General features: G+C 45.3%; 1 protein-coding gene and 2 non-coding genes across 3 annotated transcripts in view; all 3 read right to left on the reverse strand.

The window, feature by feature from the left end:
- HADH (hydroxyacyl-CoA dehydrogenase) overlaps positions 1-18312 on the reverse strand; it is a 307472-nt gene that overhangs the window by 101349 nt on the left and 187811 nt on the right. The gene's annotated exons all lie outside the window — the stretch shown is intronic.
- LOC147728127 (U4 spliceosomal RNA) lies at positions 1772-1911 on the reverse strand. The gene has a single exon (XR_015309744.1). It is a non-coding gene; the product is annotated as a U4 spliceosomal RNA (small nuclear RNA).
- Positions 10189-10328, reverse strand: LOC147728128 (U4 spliceosomal RNA). The gene has a single exon (XR_015309741.1). It is a non-coding gene; the product is annotated as a U4 spliceosomal RNA (small nuclear RNA).

Raw genomic sequence — 18312 nt, forward strand, 5'->3', positions numbered from 1 at the left:
CCGCTAAGAGTGAGGGAGGGAGACAGAGTGAGGGAGGGAGACAGAGTGAGGGAGGGAGACAGAGTGAGGGAAGGAGAGAGAGGGAGACCGAGGGAAAGAGGGAAAGGGAAGGAGGGAAAGGGAAGGAGGGAGAGGGAAGGAGAGAGGGAGACAGAGGGAAGGAGGGAGAGGGAAACTGAGGGAGAGGGAAACAGAGTGAGGGAGAGGGAAACTGAGGGAGAGGGAAACAGAGTGAGGGAGAGGGAAACTGAGGGAGAGGGAAACAGAGTGAGAGAGAGGGAAACTGAGGGAGAGGTAAACAGAGTGAGGGAGAGGAAGACAGAGATGGAGAGGTAGACAGAGATGGAGAGGTAGACAGATGGAGAGGGAGATATAGAGAGTGAGACGTTCAGAGTGAGTGAGACAGAGGGAGAGAGGGAGTGAGCAAGACAGAGGGAGAGAAAGAGTGAGACAGAGGGAGAGAGGGAGTGAGACAGAGGGAGAGAGGGAGTGATACAGAGGGAGAGAGGGAGCGATATAGTCAGAGTGAGGGAGACAGATGGAGACAGAGGAAGAGAGAGGGAGGGAGAGAGAGTGAGGGAGAGAAAGAACGAGAGAGAGAGAGAGAGAGATGTGTGTATGCCGGGTCTGGTGGCTCAGTGGACGAAGGCGTCCGCTGCGGGGACCTGTGATCAACCTCATGGTCACAGTTTTTTTCTTGTTGCTCTAGCCCCGCCCCTTCCCCCACTGACCCCGCCCCCACCAGTGCGGCCCTCGGACATAAACCACACTGTAAATTTGGCCCCCTAGAGAAAGTTTGTGAGTACCCATGGCCTAGAAGCTCCTCTCAAACTCGGGACATCTTACAGCCGATCTGAAGTGAATAAAGGTATTGACAAACCATCTGTCCAAGGCTCGCCCTGAGCCGAGTCCGGGTGTGGGACCTCTCTCTCCCTAACACAGTGAAGGTAGGGGTCTAGGCTTCAGTGGAGGGGGAAGACCCGTTGGACAGACTAAAACAAATAAAAGCACAGACTAGAAAGCAACAAAAAATCAATGGAAACAATGGGCAGAGTTGCTTTCCACATCAGCTACCGACATGTCCCCAATAAGCCTTTGGCAACCAGACCACTGCCCTATAAATGAGGCTGGGGGGAATGAGGACACACGAAGAGCAGACATGGGAATCCGGTCTCCTGCACCAGGCAAAGCGCAGGAACCCCGTTCTAGCACAGGAGGCCGGAGGAAGGGGGCTAAAGCTGCACGTGTGGGTGCAGTGGAATGAAGGTGTTGTGTGTGTGTGTGGGGGGGGGGAGGGGGGAGAGGGTAGAGTGATTACATACCGCCCACCCCAAAATGTTGCCCTGAGCACAGGAGGAGCAGTGGGTGAGCGGCAGGAACGAGAGCAGCGATAGGGGCCAGGAGATCACTAGAGGGGTCTGGGGGTGGAGGGGGGCTCAGGAAGGTGACCCGATTATCGCCAGAGGTAAAGAGCACAGAGTGCTTTGAGTCCGGGAGAGGGTGCATGGTGCAAGGAGGAGATGGGAGGGGCTGGAGAGAGAGAGGTAGCTGCAGGAACCAGCGTGCTGCTCCTGCACAGATCACTCGCCGGGCGGAGAGCCACAAATTCCGTCTGGGGGTCCTAACAAAGAGGTGTAAATAATACATTACCCTAGAAAGTTAATTTTAGAAGCTTGATTAAAAACGTACATACTGGCATAATATCGATAATCTCTGAAGAAACTCAGATTGATTTCTTTAGGTGTTCTCTGTTTTAGACCAGTAATATCAGCCTCCTTGGAGGCTGTCAAAAATTGCAATGTCGACTATATTTCAAGTCGCCACAGCCGGGTATTGGGTAAAGTTTTCAATAAGCAATAATCGCGCCTCGGTTAGACCTCATTGGCTACGATACTGCCACTGCGCAAAGCTAAAGAAACAAACTGTCATTCGAGGTACCCTCGGGAGATGAAACTCAGGACACCTAGAGAGAGCAAAGGTCGCCTACACACAACACCCAGAGACACAGACAACAATACTTCGGACTGCGAGCTGGAATACTCTGACCTGTACTCTATGAATCGCGAGCCTCATAATAAAGGATGATTTGTGCGCAGAGGATTCTGGGGGCCCATATGCTAATTAGCATTTCCTGGTCTGTTAGTACAACGTTGTACTTGAATTCCTCCGGGGCAATTATAAGGGCTCTGCAGGGGAGAGAGTGGGTGGTTATGGCTCCCTCAGGCCAGGCGAGGGTTTGGTACCTCGGGAAGGCTTGCTCTAGCCTCGGCCAGCGAAGCAGGTATAAGGATCGGAGATTAAGCGCCTAGAAGCTCCTCTCAAACTCGGGACATCTTACAGCCGCTCTGAACAGAATGTAGGTATGTGACTAACCATCAAGGTGCAGCCCAGACTGTCCAAGGCTCGCCCTGAGCCGAGTCCGGGTGTAAGACCTCTCTCTCCCTAATACAGTGAAGGTAGGGGTCTATGATTCATGGAGGGGGAAGACCCGTTGGACAGACTAAAACAAATAAAAGCACAGAACAGAAAGCAACACAAAGCCAATGGAAACAATGGGCAGAGTTGCTTTTCCGATCAGTTACTGACATGTCTCCAATAAGCCTTTGGCAACCAGACCACTGCGCTATAAATGAAAGGGCATGGCAGGTCAGTGAGCTTGGAGCAGTACGAAGTTCCAGTTTCTTCTAAGACAGCAGCCCTGCCTGCTACAAGCATTGCTTAACTACTTTCTAGTCACAAAGGCCACTGAAAACTGGCCTGACCTGGGCGGCAATCAACAGGATACCAAGATACTAGATCTCGGGGACCACTGTACAAAGAGCAGCAAATTCAGGTCACTGATTCTCAAGTGCCAGGTAAAGATGGCGGAGACAACACAAATCTTCACAGTCAGCAGGGTAAACAGTCATTATACTCACTCACCCACCGAATTTGTTACGCATGGATGAAGAACATCTGCTGTAACCGAGCACCCAATAGAGGAGAAACCTCTGCACTTCTACAGTGACTCATAAAAGCAAAAACTCTACAAATATCTCCTCAAATCAAACGCAATTTACCTTCATACTAATCTACTGAATCACTTATAAACTGACCGATTGAACATACTCTCTACTAATCTCACACAAACATAAGATACAACTGATTGTTCGTTTTTACAACTCCCCAACAAAGGGAGTCCAAACACCACGGAACGTGTACTCGTGCTACACACACGAAAACATAACATAAATTGGTGAAAAAGGTAAATATTTAAATGGAATGAGGTAAAGTAAAATAAAATAATTAAAAAAGCAAAAATGTCTATAGAGTTTTTCAAAGGCTGCGTTCAAAATAAACTTTGCACACCCTTAGTTTCTACTTTTCGTTCATCTTAATCTAGTTGGCCTTTCTCATGTCTTTTGCTCCCAGGTTCTCTCCTCTACATTCCAGGGTACCGCCTCTTCTTTCGCCCCCACACCGTTATCCTTTTCTAACATTCTTCATCTGCTCCCTCTACTTCCACGAAGGAGGGTGACACTGTCCTAAAACATGCATTTCTTGGTGTGATTATGTACAGATTTGCTACATTAAGCGTGACTTCCACCAACTGGCCAACGGAATACTTTGCCCTTTCAGCCTCCCTTTCCTCTTCTTACAAGTGTCTCCACACTCCATGCCCCTTCGATTAATGGCCTCTTGCGGAGCCAATTCTTATATGAGCTTCTCACCAGGGACCTGTACGTACAGCGTTCCGGAGGCACACAGGAAGATCCCGGCTAGTGCGGCCAAAAACATTTGCCAGGGAAGCCGGGTGTTCGCCGTGGTAGGGGTAGTAGGACCAGGGGGCTCAGAGACGCAAGCTCTTCATCCACAGGACAGCAGGGCAGACGTGCGAGAACAAAGCTGGTAATATTTCAAGTACTGTGTTATTGCCTTTTGATATTGAACTGTTAAGTCTATGGTTACAGTTGAATGTAAAGCACCTAAAGGGCCCCTGGTACTAGTGAACTTAATAACAAAATAAAAAAATAGGACCACCAATGCCAAACTTAGAAGGGCCTCTATTTATAGTCTACACTTGGATACTCCAGCACAGATTTTAGTGAATAAGCTATTTAATGAAATTGTAGGACACACCTCTGCTAACTACATCTAACAGCTCTCGAGTTGGCGCAGTAGGAGTTTTCAGCATTTTTGAGGAGGGGGGTTAAGGGCAGAGACTTTTTCCACCCTGAACACCGATGTCAAGGGGAGTACACAACACAGCTCTGCTCATTGGATTACAGAGGCGGCTCTCAATATTTTAAACAGTTGCTGCACTAAGACTGGGATTCCACAGCTCCTGGGGGCCTATTACAGATAGGGTAAACTTTCCCTGTTTGCGCCGTGCACACAGGGAAAGTGCACCCTATTATGAAGAATGCGCGACTCTCAGGGTATCCACAAACTCGTGCTTGCCAGGTACAAGGTGGTACCATGATGAAAGACTACTAGCCTAATCACGAATAAAAAGCAATGATTTTGCAAGGACAGTAAGGGGAGCCAATTGAAAAGATGGGCGGGGAAATGGGTGGAGCTTGAATGCCACATCTCAATACAGCATGCCTCGCAGAGCAGCGCATGCGCCGCCCAGGCTTGACCTCAAAAGTGCTGATACTCAGAAGTGGACAGCACCGGCCCATTTAAAGCACTGCTTCCAACCACACACCTAGGGTGACCAACCGTTCGTAATTTTCATGGGCAGTCCGTGAATTTACTGTTGTGTCCGATGTAAGTGATGGAAGTTTCCATGGACGGCATTTGTCCGTAATTCTAGCCTTGGGGCCAAAGGACAAATGTTCAGCAGTTGAGATGGCTCAGCTCAGGCAGAAAGGAGGGGGTCTCCGCTGCAGTGATTCAGAGGGAGGGGCAGCCAGGGTGCCGGGCTGGTTAATCTGTGAATGTAAAGGCTGCTTGAATGAGAAATAAATAGGTGTTAATTGACCTAAGCTGCCTGAGGTGAAATAGTTCTTAATTTTCCATGATATTGTAAGGTGTTCCAAGCTGAGCTGTGCAGTGTGTGATTTTCAACTACAACTGAGGTCCCAAACCACTGTTACATTGCATTGCGACTCACAAAGAGGATGCAAATCACTCTTTCATGCCATCTCATGTTTACAATTCAGAAGGTGTTGCAAAACCCCTTTCACAATTAAGAAACTCTTTCCTCACTCTTAAAACAGGTTCTTTACATTGTAAAAAGATGTTTCGAAGCGTGATTCAAAGACTTTATAACAAAAAAAAAAAAAACGTTGACATGCGTCCCTTGGTGGATTGACCTGTTGGTGGTATCCTAGCATTAAACAGGATTTTTTTCTTATTGCGCTTTTCACTGTGGAAATGCAGGCTTTGGAAGTGGTAGTATATTAGCTGCAGTAAATATACATATATCAATGTCACCTAGCAACTAACATCAAAATAAATCACAGATGGGATGTGATATTGTGTGTGCCGGTGCCTCATGAATCAGGATGCTTAACTAGGTCAGGGCTTTAAGTGGGCCGGGTCCTGCATGTGCTCAGCGTCGGGTGTAGTTCTAAAAAAGCAGGTGCTGAGCTGGCTCCCTATTGGGCTCTCCATTTTTGCCCTAATCCTCAGGGTGGAATCATCATCTTAACTCTGCTGGAGTTCCACCCTTCACTGCCTTTGATGTAACTCCAAAGAGACCGGTTACAGTTCTTTCACAGTCTCATAATTTTAGAACTGAAGCATTTTCAATATTATTTACGATGCCAAAGTTGTTGCTTATTTGTCTTATGCAATTAACCACCATTGACAAAGCCAAAAGTGGCTTGTTCTAGGTGGATTGTTACTTATTGTGTTATTTATCTGGATGCACTGACAGAAGCAGCAAATTTACCAGTCGGGAGGCAAAATATGCTAAACACAGATTACTTAGCTTACGTGTTTTAGTCACGCTCTTAGTTACAACGGCCAAGCCCTTTTGACAGACCCTCCAGTTTTTTCATCCCACTTAAAGCTCTGTCCTAGGTAGTGTACATATGGATGTCCTGTAGCTCTTCTTCATCATTTTACTACAGCAGTCAGCAGAAACGTGTCTTGCACCATTTGAGGTCATTTGTGTCCTGCACGCTACAGTCAGTGGAGACGTAAACCGTAGGGGTTTGCATCATATCATCATCATAGAAATTTTATTTCGATCATGTATATCTTAAAAAAGTACATATCACCTCAGTACATCTGCTGACACATAAAAACAAGCTACACGTGAAGGGGCATGACACTTTATGTTATACTGCCCCACCTGTCATCCTCATCTTCTTGGTATAACTATACTGCTCTTCTACCCTTACCCTGCTTTCGTCCACTCTTCTTGCTTACGCTCCGATTTACTATTGTATATCTTCCTGGCATCTCTTTGGACTGGATTTTTTTAAACTGTGGATATTTCAATATCTCAAGGTTAGCATTGATCAGGCAATTCCCTTGTCATGCTTTCATGTCATACACCTTCTGCACATCTATGTGGACATGCTACAATGATTACCATTTCTATGATAATGTGATCCTTCTAAATGTTTACTCCTGTGATGACATCAATTTATATGGTGCTCCGCAAATTGTTTCTCTGTACTCCTGCTATTGTGAAATCTATTGTGTAGTGTCCTGTAGTATTTTCATCATGTGCTCCCCCTACCCTTCCATATTCCTTTTACAGATCCCTCAGCCAATTTGAGTGGAGTCTGCACAACTGAAAAAAGAAAATAAACTGCTTGTCTAAACATTTTACGAAGAGAATGTGCGTGTTTCATTTTTCCCTAGAGTCTGCTTTCATTTTCTCATGCACAATGTTTGAATTTAAGACAAAGCATACTTTCAGTGCTCTGGAAATAGGAACACACGGGGCAGGAGAGATGTGGTACTATCCTTGTGCTCTCTTCTTCTGTATATGCGAACAACAGCAGTTCAGTGCCTTGGTGCAATTTTCATATTTCAGACTGGGGTGCAATGTCATCATCATTAATAGCAAATGTACTTGCCCATGGACGTTGGCACAATTTATTAGGTCTCACATTAGCCAAGTTATTTTCATTTTGTTAAAATTATATGTATAATATATTCATCTGACACAAAGCTGGCCACTTGAAGGATTACACTCTAGCCCAGCAGTTCAGGACCCATTTAGCTGAATCCTATGTGAGCTGCTTTACATCTCACAGTGCAAACACAAAGAGATGATGGACAGAAGGCTGAAACTTTTCAGACACCTGTGTCACAGATCTGGGTTGAATCCATCATTAATCATTCTTTAGCTCACTTTGCCACCCCAGTTCCGACCCAGCCATATACAAATCGGTCTTGGCCCTGTCCCTCTTGGGAACAGTCCAGCCTGAACTGCCAAGCCAGGTCCTCACTGGACCAGAAACAAGCATCCTGGTACCAGTTTCGGGGTAACACCCCTCATCAGCCAGGCTAGCTTGAATCCAGTGCCATTGGACTCAAAGCTGGTCACTCAGAGGACTGCACTCTAGTCCAGCAGAGCAAGACCCATTTAGCTACATCCTATGCGTGCTGCTTTATATCTCACAGTGGCACTCAGATATGAGATGCTAGTAATAAAGTCCATCTGACCACTTCTCTCACTAGACATGCTTGCTCAGGACGATGAACTGTAAACAAAATATTACACTGAACAACACAGTGCGATAACCATATAAATAGATTATGATCATATAAAACAACAAAAAGACCTGAAGAGTTGCTCAAAACTGCACGCATACCAAAAAAAAGTGAAGTGCATGATTGTCTCAAACTAATATAAACTTATTTTGACTTGTACTTATGTTGGTTGTCAACTTACCTATATACGGTTGCGCGACCTCCTCTGATGTGTCTATAAAACATACCTTTTGTTGCAAATTATTTTTGTCCTGAATTTTGACCTTCTGTCCTGAATTTTTGTCCTGAATTTTGACCCCTCGTCCTGAATTTTTACACTCACCGTCCTGAATTTCCACCATGCCAGTTGGTCTCCCTACACCCACCTGACATGCTACCCTAGAAGGGAAGTGCTTCAACGTTCCATGTAGGGGGGGGGTGAGTGCTAGATAAATGTTGCAATATAATACAAAGCGTTGGATTGTTCTGAAAGGGGACAATAAGGGTTTGTGGCACGCAAAGTGTTCAGCAATAAAACATATTTAGTAAAATTCCAGTACCAGCCACATGGTAGCGTTATCGCCACAAATTGGAAATTATTGGCGCTGCAATACAACAGTTTCATTTCACTAATCTTCATCTAACATAAGAGATGTTTGAAATCAATATGTTTTAAAGACTGAAGCAGATAAATAAGGAAGAGAGAGAATTCCAAGGTACAATGAACTGTTCTACAATTGCCAGTTTTCTGCTGCATACGGGTGGTAGTGGTACTGCTAAGGTAATAAAACTCCTAAGTAAAACGATTGCAAATTACAGCACGTGGATTAGGTAAGTAATAAGAGTCAATACATATTATAAGCAAAGTATTCTCGGGGACAGCTATCGTTTGCACCATCTGTCACACAACAAAATATGTAAACACACATTCTGCGGACTAGCTTGGCAAACTGTTAACGATCACTCAACCTTACAATATTTTGGTACTACTGCTTGCATCTTCATTTCATTTCAGGCACAGTCACAGCACATGAACAGGCATCCTCAAAAAGTATTTTTCTCTAAATATCTATGCGAGAGCACGAAAGCAGGGCATGGAAAGGATTCCTGTGGTCATATTACAGAAGTGTCCTAGGGGCACCACATGCCTGTGCGCCAGGGTCGGACTGAGAGCACAATTAGGCCCGGGCACCGAAAGAAAAAGTGGACCACATTTGGGGATAATGGCCTTTCATGAAACGGTGCTTAGTATCGGGAGTAATTTTGGGACAAATGTCTGATAAATGAAGCTTTCGAAACTCATGGAGTCCGTAGCATTGGCCAGAGGCGCACCACTAGACACACATATTCCACTGCAACTCACAGGTCTCCTCACCTGATCTTCAGACCTATGTATTTCTCTACTTTGTGTGCCTGAGTGTGTTAGTCACCTATTATTCCCTTAGTCTGTGATCTCCACCCCAAAGTTCCCTGAATATCCTGGATCATATCAGGCCATGAGTCCAAACCATCGCATCCTCTGTGTCTGGAGGCTTCTGTCCCCCTCAAGGCACCAGGGTTCTTCCTCTTTAGGTTGTCACTCAAGAGCCTCTCCACAAGCAATGTCCTTGGGAATGCATACAACTTCGTTCTTGGTGTCCTTTGTGTTGTGGGTCGAGACGATCTGAATATGGAAAAGCAGCAGGAAGTCACTCCAAAAGCCTTTCTTTCTCGGTCTCCATGCCTCTTAATGAATTGGACCGGAAACACAACATGATGAGGTACAATCTGCAAACAATCCGATCCACTACAACTTACTAGAGCTACGCAACCAAGCAAGATCCCTCAAGAGTACAACATCTGCTCCACAGGTTGAAACCAACTGCCCATAACTTATAAGTTGGCGTCACCATTCACCACAAGTACAGGCAACTGCTAAGAGAGCGGACTTCAAAAAAGTGCATACTTTCAGCATCCTAACCTACAACGGGGACTGATCGGTGACTTACCGCGTCCAAAGGCATGCCTACACCCTTTTTGTTGAGTCAGAGGCAAAATTATTCTTGAGACATAAAAAAACAGCCATCGTGTTTTCCACCCGAGCAGATTGCGAAAAAGCAAACAGTTCACCCGATTAAAGTGAAAATGCGATTCAAAGCAACTCAGTTTGCAGTGTTGCTTCATACGAGTCCTCCTGCATTACACCTGCACGGAAAGTAAAACTACCAAGAAGCAATACCTTGCAATTACAGCATTTAAAAGGACAGGATGGGCAGAGTTAGTGAGTCTACCTCAGGAGGTCGATTTAATCGGGCCACCAGAAAAGCAAACATCTGCAACATAGCCCCGAAAACCAACTTACCAGAAAGAGAGGTAAGAAAATGCACAAGGAGGAGGCGGTGAGCCAGAAATTCCGTTCTAACATATAGGCGTAACACATTACAGTACAAAGTATTAATTTGTAGAACCTGGACTTAAACATATGATAACTTCTAACAGATCTGTAAACTCTAAAGAAACTCTGACTGATTTCTTTAGGTGTTCTCTGTTTTAGACCAGTAATATCAGCCTCCGTGGAGACTGTCAAAAATTGCAATGGCGACTATATTTCAAGTCGCCACAGCGGGGTATTGGGTAAAGTTTTCAATAAGCAATAATCGCGCCTCGGTTAGACCTCATTGGCTACGATACTGCCACTGCGCAAAGCTAAAGAAACAAACGTCATTCGAGATACCCTCGGGAGATGAAACTCAGGACACCTAGAGAGAGCAAAGGTCACCTACACACATCACCCAGAGACACAGACAATGATTCTGACTGCGAGCAGGAATACTCTGAACTCTACTCTATGACTCGTAAACCTCATAAAAAGGATACATTGTGCGCAGAGGATTCTGGGGGCCCATATGCTAATCAGCATTTCCAGGTATACTGGTACAAAATTGAACTTAAATTCCGCCGGAGCAATTATAAGGGCTCTGCAGGGGAGAGAGTGGGTGGTTATTGCTCCCCCAGGGCAGGCGAGGGTTTGGTGCCTCGGGAAGGCTGGCTCTAGTCTCGGCCAGCGAAGCAGGTATAAAGGATCGGAGATTAAGCGCCTAGAAGCTGATCTCAAACTCGGTACATCAGCGCGCGCTCTGAAGAGAATGTAGCAGGTATGTGACAAACCATCACGGTGCAGCCCGGACTGTCCAAGGCTCGCCCTGAGCGGAGTCCGGGTGTAGGACCTCTCTCTCCTTATAAAATGAAGGGAGAGGACGAATGCTTCAAGGGAGGGGAAAGACCCGTTGGACGGATTAAAACAAATAAAAGCACAGAACAGAAAGCAACACAAAGCCCATGGAAACAATGGGCAGAGTTGCTTTCCAGATCAGTTACCGACATGTCCCCGAAAAGCCTTTGGCAACCAGACCGCTGCGCTATAAATGAAAGGACATGGCAGGTCCGTGAGCTTGGAGCAGTACGAAGTTCCCGTTTCTTCAAGGACAGCAGCCCTGCCTGCTACAAGCATTTATTTACCTTTTCATCACAAAGGCCAATGAAAACTGGCCTGACCTGGGCGGCAATCAACGGGATACCAAGATATTACATCTCGGGGACCACTGTACAAAGAGCAGCACATTCAGGTCACTTATTCCCAAGTGCTTGGTAAGGATGGCGGAGACGTAACACATGTTCACAATCAGCAGGGTATACAGTCAGAATCAACCGATAGATTAAACATACTCTCTACTAATCTCACACAAATATAAGATACAACTGAGAGTTGGTTTTTATAGATCTCCAACAAAAGGGGTCCAAACACCACGGAAATTGTACTCGTGCTACACACACGAAAACATAACAAAGTGTTGAAAAAGTTAATATTTCAATGGAATGTGGTAAAGCCAAAAAAAAAGCAAACATGTCTATAGATTTTTGCAAAGGCTGCGTACAAAATATACTTTGCACACCATTAGTTTCTACTTCTCGTTCATCCTAATCTAGTTGCCTTTCGCCTTCCTTTTGCTCTCGGGTTCTCCCCTCTACCTCCCAGGGTTCCGCCTCTTCTTTCGCCCCCACACCGTTATCCTTTTCTAACATTCTTCGTCTGCTCCCTCCACTTCCACGAAGGAGGGTGAAACCAACTGTCCCAAAACATGCTCCTCTTGGTGAGATTATGTACAGCTTTGCTACATTAAGCGTGACTTCCACCAACTGGACAACGGAACACTTTACCCTTTCAGCCTCCCTATCCTCTTCTTACAAGTGTCTACACACTCCATGCCCCTTCGATTAATGGCCTCGTGCGGAGGCAATTCTCATTTGTGCCTCTCACCGGGACCTGTAGGTGCAGCGTCTCGGGGCACACAGCTAAATCCCGCTGGTGCGGCCAAAAACATATGCTGCCTAAAATGGAGGGGGGGGGGGGGGGGGGGTGGCAAGAGGCTGGGGGAACGAAACACGAAGAGCACACATGGGAATCCGGTCTCCTGACCAGGCAAAGCGCAGGAACCCCGTTCTAGCAGAGGGGGCCGGAGGAAGGGGGTTAAGGCTGCAGGTGTGGCTGCACGGGAAGGAGGAGGTGTGTGTGTGTGTGGGGGGGGGGGGGGGATTAAAGACCGCCCACCCCAAAATGTTGCCCTTGGATCAGAGGAATAATGTGAGCAAAGGAGGGGCAGCGGGCGAGCGGCAGGAACGAGAGCACCGATAGGGGGCGGGAGATTAATAGAGGGTGCTGAGGAGGAGGGGGGCCCGATTATCACCAAAGGTAAAGAGCACGGAGTGCTGTGAGTCAGGGAGGGGGTGCATGGTGTAGGGAGGGGATGGGAGGGGGCTGGAGAGAGAGCTGGCTGCAGGAACCAGCGTGCTGCTCCTGCACAGACCGTCTCCTGGACGATCACTCACCGGGGTCTGCAGCAACCCCGGGGTCGGTAAGAGGTGCTCGACCACCGGGGCGTCCGGTGCTGGTGGCTGCTGAGGAGAGGGGGTTCTGCCGCCGGCTATCGGCTGCCCCTAAGGTGGGGGGTGCGACCCCCCCTCACGGGGGGGGGGGGGCGGGTACTCCGGGGATCCCCCACTCCACACGAGGAGACGGTGGAGAGCCACAAATTCCATCTGGAGGTTGGAACATAGAGGTGTATAATAATACATTATGCTACAAAGTATTACTTTGTAGAAGCCTGACAAGAACATATGAATAACTTCTAAAATACTGGCATAATATCTGTAATCTCTGAAGAAACTCTGACTGATTCCTTTAGGTGTTCTCTGTTTTAGACCAGTAATATCAGCCTCCGCGGAGACTGTCAACAATTGCAATGGCGACTATATTTCAAGTCGCCACAGCGGGGTATTGGGTAAAGTTTACAATAAGCAATAATCGCGCCTCGGTTTTTTTTTTTTTTTTTTTTTTTTTTGTAAAAATATACTTTATTTAAAATTATTTGTCAGGTTTACATTTTAAGCAGTCCCTTATATTTGGGTGCTGTACATTTAACCATTCTCCAAGAAGCGCATTAGGCTATCTTTGGTGGTTTTCCATCAAGATTTCTCATTTTACCCATCCAGACCAACTCCTGATTTTCCAGGTTTCCTTTGCCCACTCTTGTCCAAATCTATGGGTGTCTATGCACATGTAAGAGAACATTTTAGTGAAAACAAGTTTTTGGCATTCTTTTTCCGTGATTGCTTGGTGTTTGTACAAGGAAAGGTTCCTGTTTTCCCACATCGCCTCTTTCACGCAGTTTATTATTCTCCATAGTGTCCTTTCTTTATTTGCATTGCAATTCATGCCCAACCCATATAGAACCAGTTCATAGGACAGGGATGCCTGTCCTGTTAATTCTTTAATGAGCTGTCCCATTGCCTTCCACATGCTTTGTGCTCCGCCGCAGTTCCAAATGAAGTGCATCAGGGATTCATCTGCTGCACAGCCTGGTGTTGGGCATCTTGCTGTTTTTGCCAGTTTCCTTGCATGTTGGAATTGTTTCACGGGTAGGCATTTGGATACCATCATCCATGCCAAGTCTTTCTGGGAGTTTGTCAAGTCTTTGTGGTTCACCATCTCCCAAACCTTCCCTGATTGCTTCTCTGATAAGTTGTTTACCATTGTCACTGAGTCTGTTTCTTTCAGTTCTTTGCTTAAGGCCATCTGGGGTGTGATGTCCTTCGCTTGAATTTGTCTCTCTTCCAGCTTCTTGAAGAAAGGCTTGATGCCTTTGTACGCAGGGGGTGGTTCTAGTAAAAAAGGCTTTGTATTGTCCAGATTACATATGCCCTGTCTTGATAAGATGAAACTTGTAGCAAACAGAGTGTAGGCAGCCACATGTGAGTCTTTCTTTGCATTCCCCAGTATGTTTTTAACAAAATGTGACATCAGGAAGTCATGGAGGTTTGGCAGGTCTTTCCCTCCTTTTGTGGGTAGTTTGAAAACTGTGTCTCTTTTTAGTTTTTCAATTTTTGACCCCCAAAAGAAGTTTGCAAAAAGTCTTTGTGTCACTTTTGTCCACCTGTATGATGGAGGGAAAATCATGGCAATAAACATCAGGATTGGTAGACATATTGCTTTCAGCACCAAGACTTTCCCTTCCAGGGAAAGTTTTCTTGTCGTCCAGAGCGCCATTTTCTGCTTGAGCTTTGTCTGGATCTTCTCCCAGTTTATTTCTCCCTTCATGTCCTGTGAAAAAAGAATCCCCAGTATTTTTACTGGGTCTTTGGAAGGTTTCACTGGGAGCTGAGACAGTTTGTCCCATTGTCCCACCGTCATGCAGTGTGTTTTCTCCACATTCACATGTAGCCCAGCTGCTAGGGAAAAGAGTTGGGTTATAAGGAAAGTTCTTTTCATGGATCTAGCATCAGTGCAAGCAATGGTGACATCGTCCATGTATGCTACACATTTGACCTGTTTGCCTTGGCTGCCCGGTACCAGAGGGCCAGTTATGCACTTGTCCTTCCTGATGGCACATAGGAGAGGTTCAATTGTACATACAAAGAGTGCCGGTGATAAGGGGCATCCTTGTCTGACCCCCGATTCAATGTGGAACCCCTCAGATAGTGTACCATTTATAAGGACCTGGCTTTCACATCCAGTGTATATTAAGCCAATAGTTTTGATGAAACCTTCTGGGAATCCCATTTTCCTGAGCACTTTGAAAAGGTATTCATGACTTAGGGAGTCAAAGGCTTTCTGGAAATCAAGGGCCAAGATAGCTAGTGGATTCCCCCTGTCTTTCGCTAACCACAAGGTGTCTCTAATAATGGTCAAGCTGTCCCAGATTTTCCTTCCTGGGACCGCACATGTTTGGTCTGGGTGCACGATGGAGGCCAGCACCTTTCTGCATCTTCCTGTCAGGACTTTACTTAGGATCTTACTGTCAACATTCAAGAGGGTGATTGGCCTCTAATTGTTGATGTCCAGCTTGTCCCCCTTTTTCTCCAGCAGTTTTATGATGCCCTGTGGAAAGGAGGGGGGTAAAACATTTTTTTCCAAGCATTCTTTCAACAGACTCCAAAAATCCTTTGCAATAAGCCCCCAGAAAGTTTTGTAAAACTCCCATGGAAGGCCGTCTTGCCCAGGGGCTGATCCTTTTGGGGATTCCTGAATGATTTGGAATAGTTCTTCTCCTGAAATGGGGGTGGTTAGAAATTGTTGTTCCTCTTGGGATAAAGAGCTCTGCAAAGACCCTAGAAAATCTTCACATGCACTTATATCTGATGGCTCTTTTTTGTACAATTGGGAAAAAAAGGCTGTTGTTATTTTCCCTACTTTCTCTGTGCCCTTTTGTGTTTGTCCATTTGTGTCTTTCAGTTCATTCATTACCTTATGCACTTGCTGTGCTTTTTTGAAAAAAAACCTTGAGCACTTTTCCTCTTCCTCAAAGATCTTGACCCTGGAGTTAAAAATGTGTTCTTTCCCTCGTTGTTTCAGCCATTCTTTCAGTTCCGTTTTTGTTTTTTCTCTTTCCTCCCCTACTTCCATTCCACCCCTTTCCAGGTTTTCTAGCGTGATTATTCTTTGTTGTATTTCATCAAATTTTTGAAACTTTTCCTTGCTTTTGATCATGCTCTGTTTTCTGAAAAAAAGTTTTGTTTGTTTTTTTACCTCTTCCCACCATTCTGCTAAGGATGGGAAACTTTCCTTTCTGGTTTTTAAGTTGTTGTACATATCACTGTAATTTTTACATATATTTTCCTCTTGTAATAACAAGGTGTTCATTTTCCACACACCCCTCCCCATTTGACACATGTTTGAGATTTCAACGGTTGCTTTCAAGATTTTGTGGTCTGACATACCACTCTCGTTTGTTTCATAATTCCTTCCTTTTATATTTTTGGAGGTAAAAATGAAATCAATTCTTGATTTGACTTTGCCACTTTCTGCTTCCCATGTGAACCTTTGTTTTGACCCTGATTTTGCCCCTGTATCTGACAGTTGCAAATCTTTACACATGTTTTTGAGACATTTTGCAGACTTATCAATTTCGTAACAATTTTTCTTGCCACATCTGTCTGTAGGGTTTATGATGCAGTTGAAATCCCCTGTTAACACCATTGGGGTTGCACCTGCAATAAAAAGTGGGAGCATTTCAAACAGGGACATTCTTTCATTCTTGTCGGTTGGTGCATAAATATTACAGACCTTAAAGGTGGTGTTTCTGTATTGTATGGTGACCATCATAGCCCTGCCTGGCTGTATAATTTTAGTATCCAGGATTGACATTTCTTTGTTTTTTATGAGAATGCCTATTCCAGCATTCTTGTTTCCACCCCCAGACCATTTGGAGGGGCCTTCTTCCCAATATTTGGATATGTGACTGTAGTCGGTGGAGTGGGGAATTGCACATTCCTGTAAACATATAATGTCCCCTTTTTGTACTTTGCAGAGCTCAAACACGGACGCTCTTTTCACTTGTGAGCCCATTCCTCGGGCATTCCATGTTATGATGTTAAACATTATATTTGCAATGGTGATTACTTTGCACGGTATACAATATATGTTAAACCTGAACATTTTCAAAGCTCAATGGCGACCAGATGCTGTCACATATTTGCTGATTGCTTTCACTATTTTGCGTCTCTTGCCCGCCAATTTCTTCTGCTCCCCCTAAGTATGGGGACTGTAGAAAAAGGTCTTTGTGGGGGGTTACTCCTACCTCTTGTGAGAATAAGCTATATCCTAGGTCTTCTGAGTCTGAGAGGTCCCCTAGTACACTATACCTGGACCCTGAGCAGTTCTCTTTTGGTAGAGTTTTCTTCCTATTTTCTTTCTGTTCTGTTGCGGCCGGACCACTTGGGTCCGCCGTTTGCTTTTTAATTTTGATTTTATTTCTTTTTTTAACCATCTGCATTTGGCCCTCGGTGGTTTTTGTTTCCTCTTCTGAGGAGGTCTGTTCTTCTCTTTCCCTTTTTTCCTGTGCCCTGTCCTTGGCTTCTTTGATGATGTTATATATATCTGTAGGTATAAGAGTACAATCTGAATCTATTTCCCTGTCTTCCACTTGTGAGTCTATGTCTGACATCCCTTTAACTCTCTTTTCACTTTCCACTATTTCTGTCATTTGAGTTTCCTCTACTACCTGTGTACTTTCCTTGGTTTGTTCCTGTTCTGCCTGTGGGGTAGGGGTAGGTTCAACCTGTATTACTTGTTTTTTTGTGTTGGATGTTTCCCCAGTGCCTCCATCACTAACTGTCTTAAAGATTAATGGTGCCAGTACTGCGGCGTAAGGTTTACTATCCCCTGGCTGGTGATGTTTGGCAGCTGCAGATGCCGCATATGAGAATCTTTGCTTTGGGCATGCTCTATAAAGGTGCTCTTTGGATCCACATAGGTTACATGATTTGGGGGCATTACATTCGGTATGTTTGTGGCCTATGTCCCCACAGAACTTGCAACTCTCATTTTTGCATTCTTCTTTAAGGTGGCCAAAACTTAAACAGTTCCTACAATATTGTGGTTGGCTTGGGTAGTTTAAATAGCCTCTGTTTGGGCCCAATGCAAAGGTTTGTGGGAGGTGGGTCACTCCCCCAGCGGGGTTTGGCTTAAGGATCACAAAAAACTTCCTCTTGCCATTCCAGATTCCAAACTTATTTCTCTGTAATATACCTCCCCTCACCTTTGCGCAAAACCGGTTTAAAAAACATTCAATCTCCCATGTAGACACATGGGCATTATACATATGGACACTTACTGGCACCTCCTTTGCTGCTGCCATAGCAGTAATTTTGACCCCCTTGAGGTTCTCATGTGAACACATGAGTGACACACCCTGTAAGAAAATTTCATATTTCAGCTCTGTAAAAAACGTAATTTCAAAAAAACCTCTATCTTTGTTTTGCTGTACACATTTTAAATCCTTAGCAGTACATTTGAATACTTTTTCAAGTATTTCCTTCACTACATACTCTAGATCCTTAGTACTTCTGTACTCTTCCTCTATTTCGATTTTTATGGCAAGCTCCCCATACTGGAGCGTTTGTTTCGCCATTTTAGCTGTGCACTTTCTCCCTGTGCTTAGGGCAACATTTTTTGTGCTGTAATTCTAAGCCCTCTGTGACCGAGACCCGTAGTTGCCCACACAAGTTTACACCAAGTTCAAAGTCAGTGTTCAGAAATTCACTCTTGTGCCAAGGATGCAGTGCCTGTCTGCCACTCGCTTTAAGGCAGATGTGAGCCGAGGTGCCGTCGAGGAGCGCTCTGGCAGGAATGTGGTG

Source organism: Lissotriton vulgaris, chromosome 3_1 (assembly GCF_964263255.1).
Source record: "Lissotriton vulgaris chromosome 3_1, aLisVul1.2, whole genome shotgun sequence".
Classification (NCBI taxonomy): domain Eukaryota; kingdom Metazoa; phylum Chordata; class Amphibia; order Caudata; family Salamandridae; genus Lissotriton; species Lissotriton vulgaris.